The sequence below is a fragment of the Canis aureus genome, chromosome 19 (genome assembly GCF_053574225.1).
Source record: "Canis aureus isolate CA01 chromosome 19, VMU_Caureus_v.1.0, whole genome shotgun sequence".
Classification (NCBI taxonomy): domain Eukaryota; kingdom Metazoa; phylum Chordata; class Mammalia; order Carnivora; family Canidae; genus Canis; species Canis aureus.
In genome coordinates this window covers 37,977,267-38,000,892 of record NC_135629.1, presented here as the reverse complement: position 1 = coordinate 38,000,892, position 23,626 = coordinate 37,977,267, and the positions used below count along the sequence as shown (strand labels likewise).

The 23,626-nt window shown below is 40.3% G+C and overlaps 1 protein-coding gene and 1 pseudogene across 12 annotated transcripts in view; one reads left to right on the top strand and one right to left on the bottom strand.

Annotated features, from left to right (window-relative positions):
* Positions 1-23,626, bottom strand: part of SFMBT1 (Scm like with four mbt domains 1) — a 130,403-nt gene that overhangs the window by 73,167 nt on the left and 33,610 nt on the right. The window contains exon 2 of one of the 12 annotated variants that reach the window (XM_077858559.1): positions 17,724-17,791. The exons of the other annotated variants lie outside the window; for them this stretch is intronic. The gene's annotated coding sequence lies outside the window, so the exon portion shown is untranslated. The remainder of the gene's footprint in view (positions 1-17,723; positions 17,792-23,626) is intronic. 12 annotated transcript variants of the gene reach the window in all.
* LOC144289917 (dephospho-CoA kinase domain-containing protein pseudogene) lies at positions 8,779-10,870 on the top strand (annotated as a pseudogene).

Genomic DNA, 23,626 nt, shown 5'->3' with positions numbered 1-23,626 from the left:
GTAAGCAAAGAGCAGGGGCGGCACTTGAACTCCAGTCTAATTCCAAAGCCTGAACTCCCCTAGGCTTCCAGGCTTTTCTCAGAGCTCAGGCTTTAAGGATGACTGTGAGGTATGTCTCCTATAACAGAAAGTTATGGCTTTACAGGATTTACACTCTAGTTCTTAATTATTTATCCAACATCAAGGTTCTGTATTGTTCTAATAGAATGGTGAGTAACCAGGAGTCTAGATGGCATCTAACTGTTACCATCTATGAACTTCTTCTAAAATGTTATTTTAGGGCAGCCCAGGTGGCTCAGCAGTTTAGCAGTCTTCAGCCCAGGGCCTGATTCTGGAGACCCGGGATCCAGTCCCACGTCAGGCTCCCTGCACAGAGCCTGCTTCTCCCTCTGCCTGTGTCTCTGCCTCTCTCTCTCTCTCTCTCTCTCTCTCTGTCTCTCATGAATAAATAAATAGAATCTTTAAAAAAATAAATAAAAATTAAAAAATGTTATTTTAGTAGGTCCTTAAACTAGATTAATTCATATGAAAGAATAAAAGCCTAATTAAAACAAAATCTCTTGGGGTGCCTGGGTGGCTCCGTCAGTTTAAGTGTCGACTCTTGATTTTGGCTCAAGGTCATGATCTCAAGAGTCACAGGATTGAGCCCCATGTTATTAGGCTCCTTGCTCAACAAGGAGTTCCCTTGAGATTCTCTCTCTCCCTCTGTCCCTCCTCACCCACACTCATGTTCTCTCTCTAAAATAAATCATCTTTTTAAAAAAATCTCTGAATTACTAAATACTTGTAAAAAGAAATAGAAGGTCCTTATTCTTTAAATGAAATGATAATCAAATTAATCTGTTTCCAGATAAAAGGATTTAAAAGAATTTAATTTATAACATTACTGATTCAAGTATTAAGATTAAAGTTGATCCTTGAATAGGTTAAAATTCCAGTTTACCTCTGTACACACCTAGAAACCACTTTCTTCACAGCACTGCACAAGATTAACTAAGCCCAGTCCACATTCCACTCTCAAATTCACTACAGTCACTCCTACTAGCCTGTTCTGTCCTTCCCTCTCTTCCCCTCGTCCTGAATCCCGGATCTGATCTGCATGGCAAAACTCTGTTCCACATAATAGACTGCACACACCCAGTCAGTCAGGTAACTGTGTTCTGGGCCTTCTGTGCAACTATGTGACTCAGTCCTGGCTACAAGAGAAGACAAAGTCTGTTGGAAACTTCTGAGAAACACTCTCATTCCCAATAAGAAAGGCAAGATAGTTTCAAAATATCCTGAGTCTTGTTAATACCACGAAATGTTCACCCAGAACTCAGGTCAGTAAATACACTGCATTAAAATGTATACAGACTATGTACTACTTCTCTTGGGGGCCAGAAAACTTCCAGTGTTAGATGTGGGTATAAACCAACATGTAAACTCCATGAGGACATGCACTATTTCATTCAACCAATATTACTGAATGTCTATTATGTGCCAGGCTTTGTGCTGGGCAACAAGGTAGACTAATGTCCCTGCTCCTAAAACATAGTTGGAACTCAATTAATACCTGCTGAATTAATGAACTGCAACTTCAAATAAATAATTACCGAACAAAAATATGGTAAAACAAACTATTTTTAAATTGTAAAACTTGTAAGTTTAACTGAAACTAGTATTCAGATAATTTTATACCTTGTATCTCTAGACCAAGCAGTTTTTGCTAAAGGCCTGAATACACAACACACACACACACACACACACACACACATACACTTCTTTTTTTGATACCAGAGAATATTTAATGCGAAGAGCACTGCCAAGGGGATCCTTGGGTGGCTCAGTGGTTTAGCGCCTGCCTTCGGCCCAGGGTGTGATCCTGGAGTCCTGGGATCAAGTCCCACATCGGGCTCCCTGCATGGAGCCTGCTTCTCCCTCTGCCTGTGTCTTTGCCTCTCTCTCTCTCTCATGAATAAATAAAATCTTAAAAAAAAAAGAAAAGAAAAGCCCTGGCAATCAATCATACTTATTATAAACAAACTGGAGAATTTCTGATGTCTCATTAAAAAATATATGTATGCTAACTATAAGAGAAAGTACCCCTTCGGTATTAAATTTGCTGTACCTCTAAGGAATATGTTTAAAGAGTACACTAAATACAGAGAAGTAGTCAATGAAAATTTAAATCAAAATTCAAAATCTGATTTTTGCCCCCTCCCCCCATCCCGGCCACAAAAACTATTGTGAAAGGTAAAAAAGGGAAGTCAGAGCTGGAAACAAAACAATGAGTATTTTTAATTATTCATGAATTTTGATATCCTTATTCCCCTATTCTCCCTCCAATTACCATGACCAAGAAGAATGAGTCACATGACTGTAATTTGGACATCTGGTAAGAGTGGCCTAAAACTCCCAGACATTTGATCAAATTTACATTAGCCCACAAGAGAGTCTGGCAGTGGGAAAGATTAATACTTAAAAGAGATCATCGAGAGACCAGAGATACTAATATAGTTTAACTGTAAGAGCTAGCTACAGACAGAATGAACAGAAACCTGAAATAAAGGCCTCCACACGTTTTTGAAGTTCTTAGCTCAAGATTAAGAAACTGACCTCAAACCAAAAAGACCCAGAAGTTCAAATCAGGCCTAGAAAGTTACTTAATTGTCTCTACCTCCCAAACTGGCTACTGGTGCTCATCTCATTATAGGCAGCCCCTGGAAAAGGAAGCCCCCTGGGAAGAGAAGAGGGAGGGTCTGCAAACTTCCTGATAACTACAGTAGAAATCAGAAGGGCAGGTCAGTTAGAGGAGATACAAAGTACACATACACACACGAGAGAAAAGCCTCCATCAGATGGGACCAAACACACCTCAATTTGACAGTCCATGCTGTTCTCTCCCCATTAAACTCCTAGTGGCCTCATATGTGATATTATATATGCAAATTCTCTGATACATATAGTGTTGGAAGTAACATAAAAGCCGATTATATTTTATTAAAAGCAGACTATTCTCTTGAAGAAAAGGAAAAAACAGAAGCTGAATAATGAGCAGAACTAAAATTACTCTACACAAAGTTCAGCACAGTAAATGCCTTGAAAAAGGTCACTCAGCAAAACCAATAGAGGTGTTCAGAAGGGAATTCAGGTCTCAGACTCTGTTTTTGTCTTCACTGGTTAACCAAATGCTTCTCTGAACAGTGAACAAGACTCACAGCTGAGAGGGGCGCCTAGGTGGCTCAGTCGGTTAAGGGTCTGCCTTCAGCTGTCATGATCCCATGGTCCTGGGATCGAGTCCCACATTGGGCTCCCTGCTCAGCAGGGAATCTGCTTCTCCCTCTCCTTCTGCCTCTTCTCCCTTCTTGTGTTCTCTCTCTCGCTCTCTCTCAAGTAAATAAATAAAGTCTTTGAAAACAGAAAAGAAGACTCACAGTTGGGGAATGGCTAACAGTGAGAATAGAATGGACCAGACAAACCACAAAAAGGAGACTTGGCTAAAATTTCCCAGGCCACTGCTTGCTAGCTCTACTTCCTTATCTGTTAAATAGGGAATATACAAAGATTGAGTGAGGGCTTGTTGTGAAGATGAAATGATAATGTACATAAAATAGGGCACCACACAAAATAAAAAAATTTCAGGGACTAACTGAGCCTTCCTAAGGGGAGAAAATTAAGGCGTATGAATGATCAACACTTTATCGAAAATAACTAGTCCTAAGAAGGAAGCATGTGGCCTCAGAAGCCAGACTGCTAAGTGTGAGTCCCAGGTACATAGCTAGCTTGGGCAAGTTATAGAACCAATTTATGCCTCAGTGTCATCTAAAAAATGGAGATGTTAACAACTGCACCTATCCCATAAAGTAACTTTGATTATTCAATCAATTAATGCATGTAAAAGTTTATAATACAGTAGACCTCAAAGCATAGTCGTTATTATTGCTTTAATAAACCTCTTAGTAGACTGAGGATTCTTACTGCCACAAGGATGATTCCCAGCCCTTCAGTACTTGAAACACTCATTTTTCTTACCAAATACCCTTCTAACCCCTCCTAGCAAAGTTATACAGTAACTTTTCTTTAATTAAAGTCTATTCCTTTAATAATTATTTGATGGGGAAAAAAAATAATTATTTGATGGGGGCAGCCCCGGTGGCCCAGTGGTTTAGTGCCGCCTTCAGCCCGGGGTATGATCCTGGAGACCTGGGATCAAGTTCCAGTTCGGGCTCCCTCCATGGAGCCTTCTTTTCCCTCTGCCTGTGTCTCTGTCTCTCTCTCTCTCTCTGTGTCTGTCATGAATAAATAAATAAAATCTTTTAAAAAAAATATTTGATGGAATGGAAGGACATTGAGTTTAGAGAACAATCAAAAGGCTAAGAAAGAATCAGTGTGATGAAGAGCCACCATGAGAAACTTTAGAATCAGCAGGAAGGCACATAAACATAGCCTTTGTCCCCCAAGGGAGTGAAGAGTCTTCTTCCTTTCCCCCAGAGGCCTGGAGAAGGGTGGCTGGCAAGCTGTAGTGACTAATGTCTCCGGACCCCAGGGAGGCTGCCTTTTGTGCATCAGTCACCAAACTTGAACTTCCATCCAGTCTCCTCAAAGCCTTCAACCGAAGGTGTGATCTTAAGGCTGGATGCTTTGGGGGTTTTGCTGCTTTATTTTGCTATAGTAAGCACACAGGCGTTTTTTAAAGCTTTATGTCAGACGTTGAAGACTCCTCGACTATAATCACACGTGCTGTACAATTAATTCATTAGGACGTTTTAAGACCTTAAGGCCCTGGGCAGCCCCGGTGGCGCAGCGGTTTAGTGCCGCCTGCAGCCCAGGGCGTGATCCTGGAGATCCTGGATCAAGTCCCATGTCGGCTCTCTGCATGGTGCCTGCTTCTCCCTCTGCCTGTGTCTCTGCCCCTCTCTCTCTCTCTGCGTCTCTATGAATAAATAAATAAAATCTTAAAAAAAAAAAAAAAAAAAGACTTTAAGGCCCTAACAGCAGCAGATTATCAGTTGTAAATGTCAAGGACCCCTGGATAGGCTCTACCCCTCAAAATCACTATAAGCACCTGAACAGCATCATCAAGTAAAAACCAGTCCCTGAGGAACACCTCCCAACTCCTGGGCAATGCTGCTACCCTCTGAGGCATCCGTGGGAAACTGCCTGTGGTGACCGTCTACTGAAACTTCGAGCCATCATGTCACGGCCCAAAAACCTAAGAAGCATGCTGAACATTTAGTAACAATGATACAAGGAAGAAGGGTAAGTTATTTAGAAAAAGAATAAATTATTTAGAAAACAACTCATCAGTAGCTTTTAAAATAAGTGCTTCCTGGAAAGGAGTAAGTCTCTGGTTACTCCCAGAGATAGGTTGGGACACATGCTACATCTGTACAATAATCCAGTGCAAAACGTTAAATAGGCATAAAGAAGAAAAAAAAAGAGAGCCTGTTATGCTAATTAGGAAACTAATTAAACTCGTAAGTAAGATGTAAAACCAAAAGCCCAACTGGCAGAACAGTCTACTACCTGCTATTCTAGAACTCAGTGGGATGCCTGGCAGCTTGTTGTCTATTTGGTATTAGAATTTAGTTGCAGCTTGTTGTTTGCTTTTGCAGATTGCAATACCCACACATATTAATCTAAGTAAACTTTCTCTGAAAACTAGAAGTGCTTATGTTAAACGCACAGAAATATTTGGTTAAATCTCTGCTCCTTTTATACAACAAAAAACAATGAATGCCCCCTCTTCCACTTTCCTATTCTTCCTCTAAAAACAATGTTTTTTCCTACCATTAAATTATTAAGTTAATTTAAATAGAGTATTACAAAGATTGCCAGTTTTCCAAGATTAGCATTTATAAATTCTACTTTCTAGTGACTACAAAAATATCTACATAATTTTCAATTCTTAATAACGCTATGCTACGCTACACTAATTTTCATATTGTATAAGAAAAAATAGTTTTTACAAAATATAAAACTTCTTTTAGTCTTGGATAAAACTCTAACTGCAACAGGTGCCTGAAGTCATCAAAGCTGACTGATAAGAATTAAAAACTTTATTTGCAAATTAACACCACAAGGTAAGCTGGAGGCTAGTAAACGGTTACTAATGTCTCTTTCAGAGGGGCAAAATTTCCAGCATCATCTCTGAAAACTGCTCTGATTTATATTCTAAACTGTGAGATGGGGGCAAGGGCAGAAGAAGGTTGTTATTTTAATTGTTGTATTTAAACTGTTGAGGGGCACCTGGGTGGCTCAGTGGTTGAGTGTCTACCTTCAGCTCAGGGAGTGATCCCAGGATCCAGGACGAGTCCCACATTGAGTCCCACATCGGGCTCCTTCAAGGAGCCTGCTTCTCCCTCTGCCTGTGTCTCTGCCTCTCTCTCTCTGTAGCTCTCATGAATAAATAAATAAATCTTTTAAAAAAATAAACTGTTGAGAAAATAAATGAGCTAGCTGGTTAACACACACACTCAGGAAAAACATCACCAGCAAGAGAACAACTCAAAGCACACACTATATCATTAATGTTTTTCTTCAATATTTTCTAACAATTTTAAGTGAGATTATAAGTGCAGTACTATTCTCTACTAAAGCATAAAGTATAAAAGAGAACTCAATTTACTTTTACTAAACTCACATTAAATCCCTCCAAACAATCATTTGCAGATAAGCACAAGCTCAGCTACATCATTTGGACCTGCATGGGCTCAACCAGATGATGATGAGACAAGATACCAAGTCAGTCCTTGCTGATCAGGAAACCCAATGCTTTCAGAGGCCTAATGTCAAATCTAACTACCAAAAGTCATGAGCTTACTTCAAATTCCTCTAAAAGCAATCTTTTAAGGAAAAAAAAAAATCAGGAAGCCATTCAAACAGCAGAGTCCTACCCTTACCCAAATCTTTAACAAAATATCCAATTCTTGGGATGCCTGGGTGGCTCAGCAGTTGGGCGTCTGCCTTTGGCTCAGGGTGTGATCCCAGAGTCTCAGGATGGAGTCCCACATCGGGCTTCCTGCATGCAGCCTGCTTCTCCCTCTGCCTGTGTCTCTGCCTCTGTGTGTGTCTCTCATGAATAAATAGATAAAATCTTAAAAAAAAAATGTCCAATTCAGACTGCCAGTTACTTAGACTTCAAGAGCCACCTTAATGACAAAGTCTGGTCAAGGAAGTTTTCCTGACTTTAACAAATACTGTGGTGAGAACTAAATATCATGGAATTTGGGCCTTGGAAATGCAGACACCTGTAAAGCAAATGAATAAACCTACACCAGACATCATTGCCATGGGGCTGCCCAGCCAATTATGTAATTTCAGAGGGTGAAACTGAAGGAGGACTGGGGTGAAGTATGAGGAGAAAATAATTTTTCTATTTTACTCAAATGGTGAGTGATGAACTTTAACAAAAATTTTGCCTTTTGCTCATTTCTCCCCAAATAATTAAGTACTTTATACTATCACTTCCATTTTCAAACATTTGCTTATTGCCATCAGGAACTACATTCCAGGGATGCCTGGATAGCTCACCGGTTGAGCGTTTGCCTTCAGCTCAGGGCGCGATCCTGGAGTCCTGGGATCAAGTCCCACATTGGGCTTCCCACATGGAGCCTACTTCTCCCTCTGCCTCTTATGAATAAATAAATAAAATCTTAAAAAAAAAAAAAAAAGGAACTACACCCTAAACTGCACTTTTATGTACATGAACTCAACTGCCTGGATGAATTTTTTTTTTTTTTTAATCTTTGCTTCAGGGACGCCTGGGTGGCTCAGCGGTTGAGCGTCTGCCTTCAGCTCAAGGCTTGTTCCCAGAGTATCAGGATCGAGCCCCACATCAGGCTCCCTGCATGGAGCCTCCTTCTCCCTCTGCCTGTGTCTCTGCCTCTGTCTCTCTCTCATGAATAGATGAAGTCTTAAAAAAAAAAAAAAATCTGTTTCACTAAATAATGGAGATTGGTGGATCTAAAAGTTGGAAGAAACTTTAATAGGTGGCACCTAGTCCAATGGCTCTCATAGTTTTGTGGTTATCCACTATGCTCAATGCCCCAACATTTCCACAAGGAACACCTCTCCATTAACCTGGGTACTTCTCTAGCACATTCTTCCCCATGCATCCTTGAGGAAGCTGTCCATTCTATGTCAAACACCATCAATGATACAATGATGGAAAGCTCCCATGAATACCTTCTGGGATAATCTATTCCACTTCTGAGTTGCTTCACCACAAAGTTTATCCTTAAACTGCCCCAAGTTCCAAAGGCTTCTACCCATAGGTGTTTCCCACTCAAAGGAGTCTGCACCTTTGTTCACACAAGAAAGAACTTCACACAACTGAGGGAAGTAACAGTTCTTCCAAAGACAGGTCGTAAGTTCCTTCACCATCCTAGTCTTCCTGTGAAACACATTTCAGTTTGCCTGCATTATACCAACAGAACACAAAAGAATAAATTAAAGCCTTAAAATGATTTTGATTTCACTTGAAATAGCCTGCTACTTATGTGGGCCAGGCAAAATATTTCAGAGCTAAGTCTGCTGCTCAGTTAATTAGACTTTGATCCTGGGATCATGGTAATCAGGCTTGATTACCTTTTTCACTGTGTTCCTTTAAAGTCAACCAATCATAAAACTACATGGACAACTTTCCAAAAAAGAAAAACAATAGCCAACAGATACATGAAAAGGTAACTCAACATCATGAATCTTCAGGGAAGTGAAAATCAAAACCACAGTGAGATATTACCTCACATGTGTTAGAATGGCTATTACCAAAAAGACAAGAGAAAACAAGTGTTGGCAAAGGTGTGGAGAAAAGGGAACCCTCATGCACTGTTAGTGGGAATGCAAACTGGTGCCGCCACTATGGAAAGTAGGGAGGTTTCTCAAAAAATCAAAATAAAACTACCATATGATCCAGCAACTCCACTTCTAAGTATCTGAAACAAAACCACCACCTCAAAAGATATCTGCACTGCAAAGTTCACTGCAGCATTATTTCAATAACCAAGACATGGAAGCATCAATGGACCAATGGATCAAGAAAATGCGGTATATACATATACAACAGAATATTCTTCAGCCTCGGGGCAAGCGGCGGCAGCGCAGGCTGGGTCAGAGGCCCCAGGCAGGTCCTGCTGGCATTCCCAGGGTGGGCCGTCCCATCCAGCCAAGTGTGCCCTACTCCAGTGATTCCCCGGCTCCTGGTTTGGCATTCTCACTGGCCACCTCTTTCCTGGGAAGATGTTCCTGGTGGGCCTCACAGGGGGTATTGCCTCGGGCAAGAGCTCAGTGATTCACGTGTTCCAGGAGCTGAGCTGTGCAGTGATTGATGTTGATGTCATCGCCTGGCATGTCGTCCAGCCAGGATACCCCACCCACCGGTGCATCGTGGAGGCCTTTGGCACCAAGGTCTTACTGGAGAACGGTGACATCAATCGCAAGGTCCTGGGGGACCTGATCTTTAACTAGCCTGACCGGCGGCATCTGCTCAACACCATCACCCACCTGAGATCCGCAAAGAAATGATGAAGGAGACCTTCAAGTATTTCCTCCGAGGATACCGCTATGTGATTCTGGATATTCCCCTGCTGTTTGAGACCAAGAAGTGCTCAAGTACATGAAGCACACCGTGGTGGTGTACTGTGACCAAGACACCCAGCTGGCGCGGCTGATGCGGCGGAACAGCCTGACCTGGAAGGATGCGGAGGTCCGGATCTAGGCCCAGCTGCCCCTGAAGGACAAAGTCCACAAGGGACGCCATGTCCTGGACAACTCGGGGGAGTGGAGCACCACCAAACGCCAGGTCCTGTTCCTGCATGCCGCGCTGGAGCGCTCCCTGGACTACCTGCCACTGCGGCTCAGGGTCCTGATCGGTCTAGTGGGCATTGCCAGCCTCCTCTACACCTGCTTACCCGCTACCTCCTGCCTTCCCCCTAGCTGGCCTCTCCCAATGCAGGAGGCCCCGGGCCTCAATCTTAGAGGCTGAGGCACAAGCCTGTCAACTCTCTCTCTCTCTCTCTCTCTCTCTCTAACTCTGGGCTGAGCATGATACTGGGCCGACCCTTCTTTGGAGTGTATCCTGTCTGAGGCAGAGGAACAGCCCTGTCAGTGGCACTCGTCCCCACCTTTCCTAGGGCTCCTCCCTCTGGAGCCACCCACAGAACGGTATCCACAATGGGGCATGAAAGCAGTGGTAGGAAATTGTCGTAAACTTCTTGGGGGGGTAGGTGAGGAACACGTCAGAGTGGCCAACGGTACTGTTCAAAGCTGGGCGGCTCCCTGGACTTGAACCCTCTCCAAGCCCATGCCCCATCATGACCCACACCTGCTTCCTGAACTGGGGAAATCATTTTGGACCAAGGGCTACCACCTTGGGACAGCATTCTCCCCCAGGTTGAAGCCCTCTGCAGGATGCAGTGAGGCCCCCGTTGTAAGTACTGCTGTGGCAGGGCCTCCTGTGGGCTGACCCACTGCCCCCAACCGTAGCATTTCTCTAGCGTTCCCCACACCCACTCACCACCTGCCACCAGTTGCCTCCCACTCTGTGTCCTCTGCGCCCTGAACTCAGTAGTCCACATGCACCAGGCTGTTTCTCCCTCTGTGCCTTCGGTGTGCTGTTCCCTCACCTAGAATACCTTTAGTTTTTCTACAGCTGGGTAACTCCCAGCTTAAGCACCACCCGAAGCCCCAGACTGGGTCAGGTGCCCTGGGGACTACTCCCTCCGTGTTTTAGTTTAACCCACAGAACTGTAATCAGCCAAAAGCTGGTTGATCTCTCCTACACTGTAAGCCACTCGAGGGCAGGAACTGTGTCTCGTCCATCTCTGTGTTCCTGCTGCAGAGCCTGACTGGCCATTGGTGCTTAATAAAATAAAGTGTGTTGATCTGAAAAAAATATATATATTCTTCAAATAGCCTCAGAAAGTAAGGAAATCCTGCCATTTGCAACAACATGGATGGGCCTTGAGAGCGCTGTGCTAATGGAAATAAGAAAAAGACAAATGTTGTATGATCTCACTTACATGTGGAATCTAAAAAAAAAATCAAATTCATAGATTCGGATTAGTGGTTGCGAGAGATGGGGAGGTAGCCAAATGGATAAAGGTGGTTAAAAGGTACAAACTCCTAGTTATAGGATAAATAAGTCCTGGGGATGTAATGTACAGCATGGTAACTGCAGTTAACAATGCTGTATTGAGGGACGCCTGGGTGGCTCAGTGGTTCAGCATCTGCCTTCAGCTCAGGGCATGATCTCAGGATCCGGGATTGAGCCCCACATTGGGCTCCCTGCAGGAAGCCTGCTTCTCCCTCTGCCTATGTCTCTGCCTCTCTCTCTGCGTCTTTCATGAATAAATCAATAAATCTTTTTTAAAAATGCTATATTGTATATCTGAAAGCTGCTGAGAGTAGATCTTAAAAGTTATCATCATAAGAAACAAAAATGTGTACATATGTGAGGTGACAGATGTTAATTAAACTTATTGTGATCATCATTTTGCAATATAAACATACATAAATCACTCAGTTGCACACCTTGGACTAATACAATGTTATATGCCAAATGTATCTCAATAAAACTGGTAGGAAAAAGGAATTTTGATGTTGATACCCATAATTACTCTTAAAGTCAGGGACTTGGTTATTTTCTCTCTGTAGTCTCAGTTCCAAATAGACATTCAATAATGTTTGGAAAGAAAGGAAAAAGGAATGAGAACCTAACTCTAAAGCTGAGAGATTTGTTTCTGTGAGAAAGGAAAATCTACGCAGGTCAAGATAATGCAGAGTGCAGAGTAATAATAAACAGTTACAAGCAAACAAGATGGTGGCCTACGTAGAAACTCAGAACAAATCCTGGGGAAATTAAGTTTCAAGGATGAAATCTAGCCACAGGTATTCAGGAGTTCAAGGCACCAACTTAATCATTACATAATTGGGGGAAACAGCAAGGATCCAGTTATTGGAAACCTTATTACCAAGGTCAAAAAGACTCAACACTAGGACTGACCTTAAGGCTGCACTAGTGAGTTATTGCCACACTTAAGCAATTCATGTCTGTATCTCCTTCGGGTTAAAGATTATTCCCAGAGTCTGGGAAGAAGCTGGCTCTCTTACCAGGATCTCAGTAAGCAAATGAGGTTATAACTGTAGAAGTGGATAGCTGGATGAAAATGACAAAGGCCACAGAAGGAAAAGGAGTCAATTCTCAGGTGATCTAAGTTGGTTGCAGCTTGGTTTGTGATTTTTAAATGATCAGATTCTCAAGTCTGAGGCTGCCTTTCAAGAAAAAAAAAAAAACTAATCATTTTGCAAAAGCAGAGTACCTTTCAGGATAAACTAAGAAAAATGACAGGTAGATCCACATACCCTACAACATAAAGGGAAAGGTAACTAAACACACATTCCCAAGCAGAATTCAATTCTCCTTGAAAATGACCACAGCACCTTGCAGCACCTTCCAGAGGAGCACTCCAACCCACCGAGCCTCCAGGCCCAGCCCTGCCTCAGTCTCTAGGACTTGGCGCCCTGCCTGGCTGCAGTAAGCAGGCAATCTATGGTCTGCAGAATGAAATTAGTGGAGATAGTTCTGTCATCTCTTCAGATAGAATTGGAGTCTCAACTTTCAATACTTTTCATAATCATCCTTTAATTTAAAGGAATGCCAAAAAACTAAAATAATTATTGAAAAGCATCTCAACTCTGAAAATCTGATGCCATGTTTTACAAGTTTAGAAAAATATAATGTACAAAATATCACATAAAATAAGAGACCAAAAATTCTTTTCTAAACAAAAGACTTAACATTTATAAACTCCAACTAAAAACTACCAAGAACCTGTAGCTTTTGCACTTTAATCCATATGCTAAGTAGACATGGTTAATCATAGGTATCTTTGGCAGTATTTTTTTTTTTTTTTTTTTTAAGTAATCTCTATACCCAACCTGGGCTCAGAACTCTGAGATCAAGAGTCGCATGCTCTGTTGACTAAACCAGCCAGGCTCTCAGCTTTAGCAGTACTTTGTATTTGTGGCACAGCTGTTATATCTGATACATAATACATAAAAGTCCATTTTAAAAGAAATTACTTTAAAATCTGACCTATTACATATGTGACACAGATTAGCTATTCTGCTACACTATTTAAATAGCTGCTACATTCACAGCAGTTACCTACAAAACACATGATCTTTATGTGCTGGCACTAAATGTCTAACCTCCAAGGGCTAATTCTAGGCTGATCAATTAGTACACAAACCTCCACCCTCGCCCTCCATTCATTTAGCTCTGACCATTCTTAGCATCTACTACATAGAACTCCTTTTACTGAGGTATATCTACTTTTATGACATGTTACCAAGTTACTGTGACATTAGTTTAGTGTTTAAAACAGATACAATGACAGCCAAACAAAGAAAAATATCATCCCACTTGGGAAGAACTGTGAAAATGAAGTAAACGACTAAGATACAAAAAGTGAAAAAAGTAATAATAGTAAAAGCACAATCAAATTTACATCAACTTTGTAACTTTTCTTATTTATAGTTAAGATCAAGGAAAGAACAGAAAACCATTTCATAACAATAAAGCAGTATAAGAGAAAGCAGCATCATAAATCAAAGCTGTAAAAAATGAAGTAAGCAATTATTCTGTGCTCATTACAAAATACTATGCTGGAAAAAAATAGAGTCGAGATTGTAATTTGCTCTTATAAAGCAATAATTCACCATACATACAGTCTCTGCCTACAAAGAAGCCAAGAACACTCTTAAGCAGAGTTTCCAACAGAAGGGTTTGTTCATAAGACATTAATGCAGAGAGAAGGAAAAAACCCTCAATTTGCTAATTAGTTGAAACTGTTTGTCTGCCAATTCAACTGGGAAATGGTGCATTAGAAAAAATACCTACCACAAACAACTTGTTAACAGAGTCACTGCATTTGCAACTAAAGAGATCATACACAACTATAGCACTGGATAACAAAATAGAAGAGAAAGAGATGTTTCTTTTAACAAAAGTAATCCAGCTAAAAATAAATTATGAGGGAATGACAGGATCTCTAATAAAATTAATGGATCTGTTGACCATCAATAACAGCTTACATCAATCACAAAACAAAAGACAATCTGAGGGGCACCAAGGTGGCTCAATCAGTTAAGTGTCTGACTTCGTAACCCAGGTCATGGTCTCAGGGTCCTAGAGTCTTGGGATTGAGCCTTGCATCTGGCTCTGTGCTCAGCGAGGAGTCTGCTTCTCCCTCTTCCTCTGTCCCTCTCCCTGTTTATGCTCTCTCTCTGCAAATAAATAAAATCTTAAAAAAAAAAAAAGACAACCCAAAACATTATGTGTTCCCTGATGGAAGAATATAACATCAACTATGAAAAAGTCTTGGGGAGGGGGAGGGGAGGGGAGGAGGGAATCAAACCAGAACTGGATGGAACTTCTATCCAATAGAGAAGTCAGAGGAACAAGATAAACATCACTATGGTGACCTCAACTTTTACTTCACACCATACATAAAAACTCAAAATGAAGCATAAACCTAAATGTGAAAGCTAAAATTACAAAAAAAAAAAAAAAGCTAAAATGATAAAACATCTAGAAAAAAAGAGAAAATTTTCTTGGCCTGGGATTGGCAAAGATTTTTTTAGATATGACCCCAAAAAGGCACAAACAATAATTAAAAAATCAACAAACTGAGATTTATTCAAAGTTTAAAGCCTTTCTGCTCTTAAAAGATTCTATTTAGAAAAAGAAAAGACAAGTCACAAACTAGGGGGGAAAAACCTGCAAAACATTTATCAGATAAAGGATCTGTATATAAAAACTCTTACAGGGGTGCCAGGATGGCTCAGTCAGGTAAGCCTCCAACTCTTGGTTTAGGCTCAGGTCATGATCTCAAGGTCATGATGCACTCCCTGCTCAATGCAGAGTAGGCTTCCCTTCTGTCTCCCTCAACCCTTCTCCCCCCCCCACCCCTGCCCCACCCTGGGCTCTCTCCCTCGTTCTCTCCAAATAAATAAAATAAAGAAAAAACTCTTACAACTCAGTAAACAATCTAATTTTTTTAAACAGGCAAAAGCTATAAATAGATACTTCCACAAAGAGAATGTATGAATGGCAAATAAGCACATGAAAAGATAAGGAAGCAAATTAAAACCTCAAGGATGGGATCCCTGGGTGGTGCAGCGGTTTGGCTCCTGCCTTTGGCCCAGGGCACGATCCTGGAGACCCGGGATCGAATCCCACGTCGGGCTCCCTGCATGGAGCCTGCTTCTCCCTCTGCCTATGTCTTTGCCTCTCTCTCTCTCTGTGTGTGTGACTATCATAAATAAATAAAAAAAAAAAAAAATTTAAAAAAAATAAAAAAATAAAAAAAAAAAAATAATAAAACCTCAAGGATATATCATTACATACTAACAAAAATAGGTGAAGTCAAACACTAGCAACAGCAAGTGTTCACAAGGATGTAAAGAGACTACAGTTCTCACACAATGCTGGTGCAAATGGAAGATGGTACAGCCACTCTGAAAACAGTTTGGCAGTTCCTTAAGAACTTCTTAAGAGCTGTATGTTTAAATACAGTTATCATACAACCCAGTAATTCCACTCTTGGGTATCTACCAAAGAGGGATGAAAACATATCCATACAAAGATGTTTACACAAGTGTTCACCACTATGAACAGAAACAACCCAAATGTCCATCAATTAGTGAATGGATAAACAAAATATGGTGTTATCTACACAACAGAATAATTCTCAGCAATAAAAATGAACTGATACATGCTATAACAGGGATAAATTTCAAAAACATCATACAAAATGAAATATGCCAGGTGGAAAAGATTACATACTGAATGATTCTATTTACATGAAATTTGTAGAAAGGCAAAACTGTAGAGAAAAAAGCCAGCAGGAGTGCCGGCTCAGTCGGTAGAGCATGCAACTCTTGATCTCGGGGTTTTGAGTTCAAGCTCCAAATTGAATATAGAGATTATATAAAAAAATAAAATCTTAAAAAAAATAAAAAATAAAAAATAAAATAAAATAAAATCTTAAAAAAAAAAAGCCATCAGTGGTTGCCTGAGGCTAGGGCAGAGGCTGGTTATTTTTGGTAATTGAGGGTGGGAGGTGATGGAAGTATTCTAAAACTAAATTGTGGAAATAGTTGCATGATTGTATCAACTTACTAAACCTCAATAACATCAACAGAGGGAAAGGGGTTCCATACCACCTAAACAGGTGCATATAATCAAGGTTCCAGAAACCTCAATTTTTCTTAAATCCTCAGGTGATCCTGAGTGGAAAAAAACTCACTTTCAACATCCTGAATTCAACAGGATGTGGATGGCAACTCATACTCCCTGTGCTCTTGCCAGTGCGTAGCTCCTCATTTCTAATACAGGAACCACACTACTGCTCTAGCAAAGGAAGGAAAGGAGCGTAGAACAGAAGAATACTACCTGTTTTAAACTTTGTTTTCTGTGTCACTGCCCAGTTTATTCTTTGAAAAGTTCAAATATTACTTTCACTACGTATTGTGCTATTTCTGAATTACAGCAAAAGCAAGAGAATTACTATTTCAAATTAACTCCATATTCAGTACTTTATTTGCATAGAGTAAGTGCTCATTTAAGCACCTGCTGAAACTGCCCACACTCAATAATTGGAGCAAAACCTGGATACCTGTCATGAGGGCCCTAATAAGGCCACTGAGCCACTGAGAATCTGATAGCCACTGGGCTCAAGAGCCCACAAACTCTTCACCTAGTCAGCACCAGGTTGCTAAACTTGGAGCAGCAATTTTCAAAGGAGCCTCCTCTCTTCCCCAAGAAATCTGGTATTAAGTATACAAACAACAGGAAAATAAAATCATTCCAGTGTAATTTGATCAGGATTGATATTTATATATAGATTTCCAATGGTTGGCTGTTTTTGTGTGTATGTGTGTTTAGTTTTTTGGGGTCTTGGCTCAAAATGTTTTACAAAAATATGGTATTACATTTTCATTCCAGAAACAGAACTATTCTTTTTATATCAGTTTCAAAAACAAAAAACAAACAAACAAACAAAAAAAAACCTCTACAGGTTCTGCAGAACAGCCAATACCATAAATCAAACTGTAATCTTCACATATTAAAGAACTTAAAATACTGGTAATACCTATGGGATATTTAATAATATTTTAAAAATTAACTGATTTTTACATGCCATAAAGGTATTATGGTTAAAAAGTCATAACTTTAAATACTAAATTATTTATGAAGGACATAATACTCAAGATTTGCTATAAAATGATGCAGTGAGGGAAACAAAATTGTATATACCTGCCAGAGAGGAAAGTACAGACAAAATAAGCCAGCCACATGTTGATAATTGTAGAAAACAAGTAATGAGATTTTGTTTCTGCATATGTTTGAACATTGTCATAATAAGAAGTAAACCATGAAATAAAACTATAGTGATAAATCAGCCTTCTCAAAGATTATAACAAAGAGGCAGTGGCAGACCATTAATTGTCTTAAAGACATAATAGAGTGCATGGTTAGTCACATCAACGATATTCACAGGGCTACTCAATTGGAGAATTTATCCATTCTGAGCAGCAAGAGAGCTGATTCTCATGACAAATATCCAAAATTACATTGTACTACATCCAAAACACAGTTGGTATTGTAAAGATCTTTCCAGAAAAATCAATGATATTTAACAAGTATGCACTGATTAAAAGATCATCACTGTTACCTGAATATTTCCAATTCCTGACAATTCTTTTATTGACACATCTATTCTTTCAATAATGACCATTGAAGCTAGAAAAATAAGAGAAAAAAAAAAACTGGTCTATCACTGTAAATCCATCTCTTGAAGTTATCATACGGGATTCTAACTGAAAAAGGAGCGCTATCACCAACTGCTAGATCACAGTCAGGTAATGAAACAAATTTGTGGTTCCTCCTGTTTTATGCTCTCATAGCATGATACATTCATTTTTCATTCATAGCACTCAGGGGCATTTCTTTCTTCTCTTTTTAGTGAATTGCTTTTAATGACTTAGGTGGTTTTATCTTGATTTTCATTTTTAATTATAATAGATAATCAAGTGGCAGAATCCTGAAATTTTGAGACAAGCTTCCTTATCACTCATGTACAAAAAAGAAACAAATGGACTTTTTAAAAAGATTTTATTTATTCAGAGAAAGGGGCAGAGACATAGGCAGAGGAGGAAGAAGCAGGCACCCCTCGGGGAGCCCAATGCGAGACTCAATCCCAGGACCCCAAGATCATGACCTGAGCCAAAGGCAAATGCTCAACCACTGAGCCACCCAGGCGCCCCTAAATATTGGATCTTAAGTCCCTCAAGCTTTCAGTAGCATGATCATTCATTTGTACCACCTTGAACATTCATATTGACACAGCCAATACATGCACCTGCTAAGCTGAAGCAGCCCATCCCTGGTACCAAAATGGGTCAAAGGGAAGGACAAAACGGGATGCAACTGTTTCAGTCTGAAGTCTCCTTGATAACAAGATCCTCAAAATCACAAAAGTGCTTACCTTTTGCTGAGGCAAGAGACAGTTAAATCAGATGCACTGTGACTTAACAAAATACAATACTGGTACAGAGAAGTAACTTTTTTTCTTTCAGCGCATATTAAGATTTTTGTTTTGTTTTATTTTTCCTAAATCCTTGGGAGTAGGGTTGAATGTAGTCAGGTCACTTTTCTTATCAACCAGAAAAAACTTACTGAATATGGTACCACGCTCTGAGGGCCTGAATGTCAGTTAAGAAAACCTCACAGAGGGCAGCCCTGGTGGCTCAGGGGTTTAGCGCCACCTTCAGCCCAGGGTGTGATCCTGGAGACCCGGGATCGAATCCCACATCAGGCTCCCGGCATTGAGCCTGTTCCTCCCTCAGCCTGTGTCTCTGCCTCTCTCTCTCTCTCTCTCTCTCTGATGAATAAATAAATAAAACTTAAAAAAAAAAAAACCTCACAGCGACATAAGAGGGCAAATGATGACTATTAAATACTCTGGAGACTGCAGCCACGATGGGAGTAAAAGTACAGGGAGGCCTGGGTTTAAAAGCAGGTTTCAGGGATCCCTGGGTGGCGCAGCGGTTTAGCGCCTGCCTTTGGCCCAGGGCGCGATCCTGGAGACCCGGGATCGAATCCCACATCGGGCTCCCGGTGCATGGAGCCTGCTTCTCCCTCTGCCTGTGTCTCTGCCTCTCTCTCTCTCTCTCTCTCTCTCTCTCTGAGTGTGACTATCATAAATAAATAAAAATTAAAAAAAAAAGCAGGTTTCAGAATGAAGATGTTATTTTGCAAAACAGGGAAGATGAAGACAGTTCCAGGCAAAGGATAAGAGCAAAGGCATAGGAATGGGAAAGTGCAATGTGTGTCTCAGACACAGGAGTAGGCCATTTTGGTTTGGGTTGAGGGCTTCAAGACAAGTCATGAGACAAGACTGGGACATTAGGTTGGGGGTAGCCTAAAGATATCATTTATCAAGGGTTTGAACTTCAACCTGAAGGAAATATGGGCACACTGAAGGTCTTTGAACAGGGCTAAGTGATCTGAAAATAAATGTAGTGTACATATAGAGAGATGGGCAGTGATGTTCAGGATGGAGAAGAGGAGCCTGGAAGCTAGTTCAGGGGATGCTTCTTTAGTAATTCTAAAAAGACTGGAAATACTAAAAGAGGAAGTAACAGGAAAGAAATCCTTCATTTATAGAACACATCTACAGTTCACAAAGGACTTTTGCTTAAGAATAATTTGTAAAGTAGAACATCTGTCATTCTACATATAAGAACCACAACTCAGGGCATCTCCTTTCATGACTATTTGTCCACTGGATAGTAAGCTCTGTGAGAGTACTGCAGGGACCATGTTGATTTTTGTTTGCCCCAGTATCCCTGCTGCCTTGCAATGAGCCCTGTAATACTTCCTGTATCTGGGAGATATTCATTACGTATGTGACAGATGAGCCAGCAAATGAAGAGCACATTGCTTCTTCCACTCTTGTTTGAATGATATGAAAATACTTTTTCAACCAAAAATATTTTTTATTTTGTTTTGCTTTGTTTTCTGACAATGAAAAGGCCTTCACAATAACACTTTTTTTTTTTTTTTTTTTTTTTTTTTTGGAGCTACCTAGATTTCTTTTCCTACCTCAGGGAAAAAGAAGAAATGCACAAAAGGGAATGGCAGGTTCCCTGCCACCTCCACTGTGGTTATCAGAAATTCATTCCAAGTGATATATTATTAAGGATACAAAAAAGGTTAACATCTGGTAGTTACTTTTTCAATGTTCTATTGAAATGTTCTATTTTCTTGCAGAACAAATTGGATAGAGATAAATAACCATGCACATGAACATCTATAGTGTAGAGGTAAAAAACCCTGGCCTAGAAGGCTTGTGCCAAAAAGCAAGAAAATGATCCAGAGAATAATGGAGGTGTGTCAAAAGAACAAAAAAGTGAGCTTTGACAGGGCTCCCACTGGCCAAATCTGGGATAATTCACACATCAATATAAGCAATGAGAATAACAAAATTATAACTCATAGAATAAAATAGAAAAAAATGAGTCTGTATTGACATAGATCTATAGTAAACTAATAAACTGAAAACTTGATGAGGAAGGGGATAATTTCAAAGTATCTACTCACAAAATACTAATTACAAACAAGATACAATGAGACACGACACCATTTTTGTGATATTCCCGCCAAAGATTCGTAACCTTAAGTTTACTCTTGAGAAAACATTAAACCCAAACTGAAGGACAATCTACAAAATAACAGGCCTAATGTTTCCAAACAAAATACCAGGCCTAACTTCTAAACACATCAATATCCCTGAGACTGTGAAAATCAAAAGAAATGCTGAAGAACACTCAGCAATTCAATCGCAAAGCATGATTCCTAACTGGTTCCTTCTGCTCCCCCCCAAAAGGCGAAAGGTGGTAAGGCTGGAGAGGGGAGCTTCACTGGGGCAACTGGTCAAACCGGACTGCGGTCTGAGGAGTATTTGATGGCTATACTGTACTTACTACGGGAGAATGTCCCTACTATAGGACACACACACCAGGGTATCCCGGAGAGATGGAGCATCAGAAGGGCAACCTACTGACAAAGGCTGGAGGGATAGGGGACAGCTCTCCTGTACTTCCAAATTTGCTCCGTTTTTCACTGTTTCAATTTTTTTTTTTAAATCTTCTAAAAATATTTAGTATCTCTCCAAAGTGAACATAATAATATACATACATATATATTCTTTCCGATGCAGTGCTCTTTTTGTAGCAAGAGTATGAAAGGAATCTCCCATTGGAGTACTAGGGAAGCAGTGTGAAACAGCATTGCATAACAAAAAACAAGCAAAAACCAAGCTTTATGCATTGTAATACTGACTTCAAACTCTAGTTCATCACATACAAATTCATGACCTCAGAAGACTTTTCACCCTTCTGGGTCTCAAAATCTCAATCTATAAAGTGGGAATGCCAGCTTTTTGTGAAGAGTAGCTATGAGGATGACATGAAATGGTGTGTTTGAAAATGTTTGAAAGGTTAATAAGCATTCAAAATTAGTTATCTGCTGCTCCAAGCAATGTATTCACAGCTTGTGTCTAGTTGGGAAGTGTGCATCTCAGGAAGCCTGAGAAGTAGGGCTTACAGCTTTTCCAGCTACAGGGATATGAAAGATCCCTTTAATCCAATACCCATACTTTCTGGATCAGATGAGACCCTGGACACCTACTGGCAGAGGCAAGCCACTTGCCATCCCAGAGAAACCAGCGTTGGTCTGCAGCTTTGAGCACTGGCACATGCACTCCTTTCACCTTCACAGAACTCTGATGCAAATATTATAAAACTGAAAAGGCGAGGAAACCAAGGCTCAAGCAAGATTAAGAAATTTACTCAGAATTCAGGGATCCCTGGGTGGCGCAGCGGTTTGGCGCCTGCCTTTGGCCCAGGGCGCGATCCTGGAGACCCGGGATCGAATCCCACATCGGGCTCCCGGTGCATGGAGCCTGCTTCTCCCTCTGCCTGTGTCTCTGCCTCTCTCTCTCTCACTGTGTGCCTATCATAAATAAATAAAAAAATAAAAAGAAAAAAAAAAAAAGAAATTTACTCAGAATTCAGGTCTTTCTAAAAAAAAAAAAAAAAAAAAAGAATTCAGGTCTTTCTAACTCCAAAATTCATGAATTTCCCACTAAATACTGTCATTATTTCCAAACATGCTTAAGAAAGACAACACATGAATATGTTTAAAAGCTTTTCTGTATCCTATGCACTTGAGCTATGAGTCCCTTACTCCCATGGTTCCCAAAATGTTATCACTGTAAAACAGAAATTACTTAAGCCCTAAATCTTTGTCCATCAACATCCTCAGTGATTTACAATAATCTTATTCACTCCCCTATCCCAGACTTGTTTAGGAGAATCAGCAACAGTGCTAAATTAAATTTCTTAAAATGTCTTCCTGCCTTCAGTAGTTTCTCTTATTCCCACTTTTTAAATTTATATTTTTACTAATCTCTACAAGCCAACGTGAAGTTCAAACTCACAACCTAGAGATCAAGAGTCACATGCTCTTCCAGGTGAGCCAGCCAGGAGCCCACTATTCCCACTGTTTTAGAACAAGATTCTTAACCTGGAGTCCTAGGGTCCATGAAGAGAACTCAGGGGTCCATGAATTTAAATGAGAGGAAGTTATGACACTTGTTTTCATTAACCTCAAAGTGAAATTTAAGATTGCCTTCAAACACGAATGTAAGCAACAAATCACAGCAACAATAACTGTTACTCTGTCACCACAGAAAGAACATATTTTCATATCATATTACAGATAGTGCAAATATATAGAACTAATTTCCTTTGTAATCCTATGTATTGCATTTATTTAAAACCATTAATCTGAGAACAGGTCTACAGCCTTCACTAGTTTACCAAAGAGGTACATGCAATACAAGAAAGTTTAAGAACCCCTGGTTTTGAACAACAAAGTTGTTAATCTGCTGAGAATTTGAGAGAACACAGGGAAAAAAGCTTGATGCCAGATAATATAATCCTTTACTCTGTGAGTAAATCTGGCTTTTAAACACATGAGCATTTCATTCAGCAAATATTTTCTGGTTCCTAGACTATGCTCTACTGCATAGCAGCTACAAAGATAAAACATCCTTTTGCCTCAAACTAGTGGGAAAGAAGACCAAAGTAAGTAGCAAGGTAGAATAACATACATACTAAAAGAGAAGGACAATAGGAACCTTTTAACTCAAACAGTGGATTCTCTCATTCTCACCAAACAAACAAGGCACATTTGGGAAGGAGAGAAGAATCTGAAAACTGTTCTAGCCCTCTGTTGCTCCTATAGCCTGGAGCGCAGGGGAGAAGGCCAAGGGAAACAGGTATCAAGGGAGAGCCGTGGTCCAGCCAGGGGAAATGGCTCATTGGTCCTGATTTAACCCTCTATCGAGCCGGTAGGCCCTTTCTATTCCTGAAATGCTTTTGGGAAAGGAAATTATACAAGAAATTTGCTTTTCTTTACATAAAGTAAGTAGGAAAAAATGTGCACAGGGGTAAATGGAACCATATTTCAAAGTAAGATGACATTCACTTAATTTGTACAACCAAAATA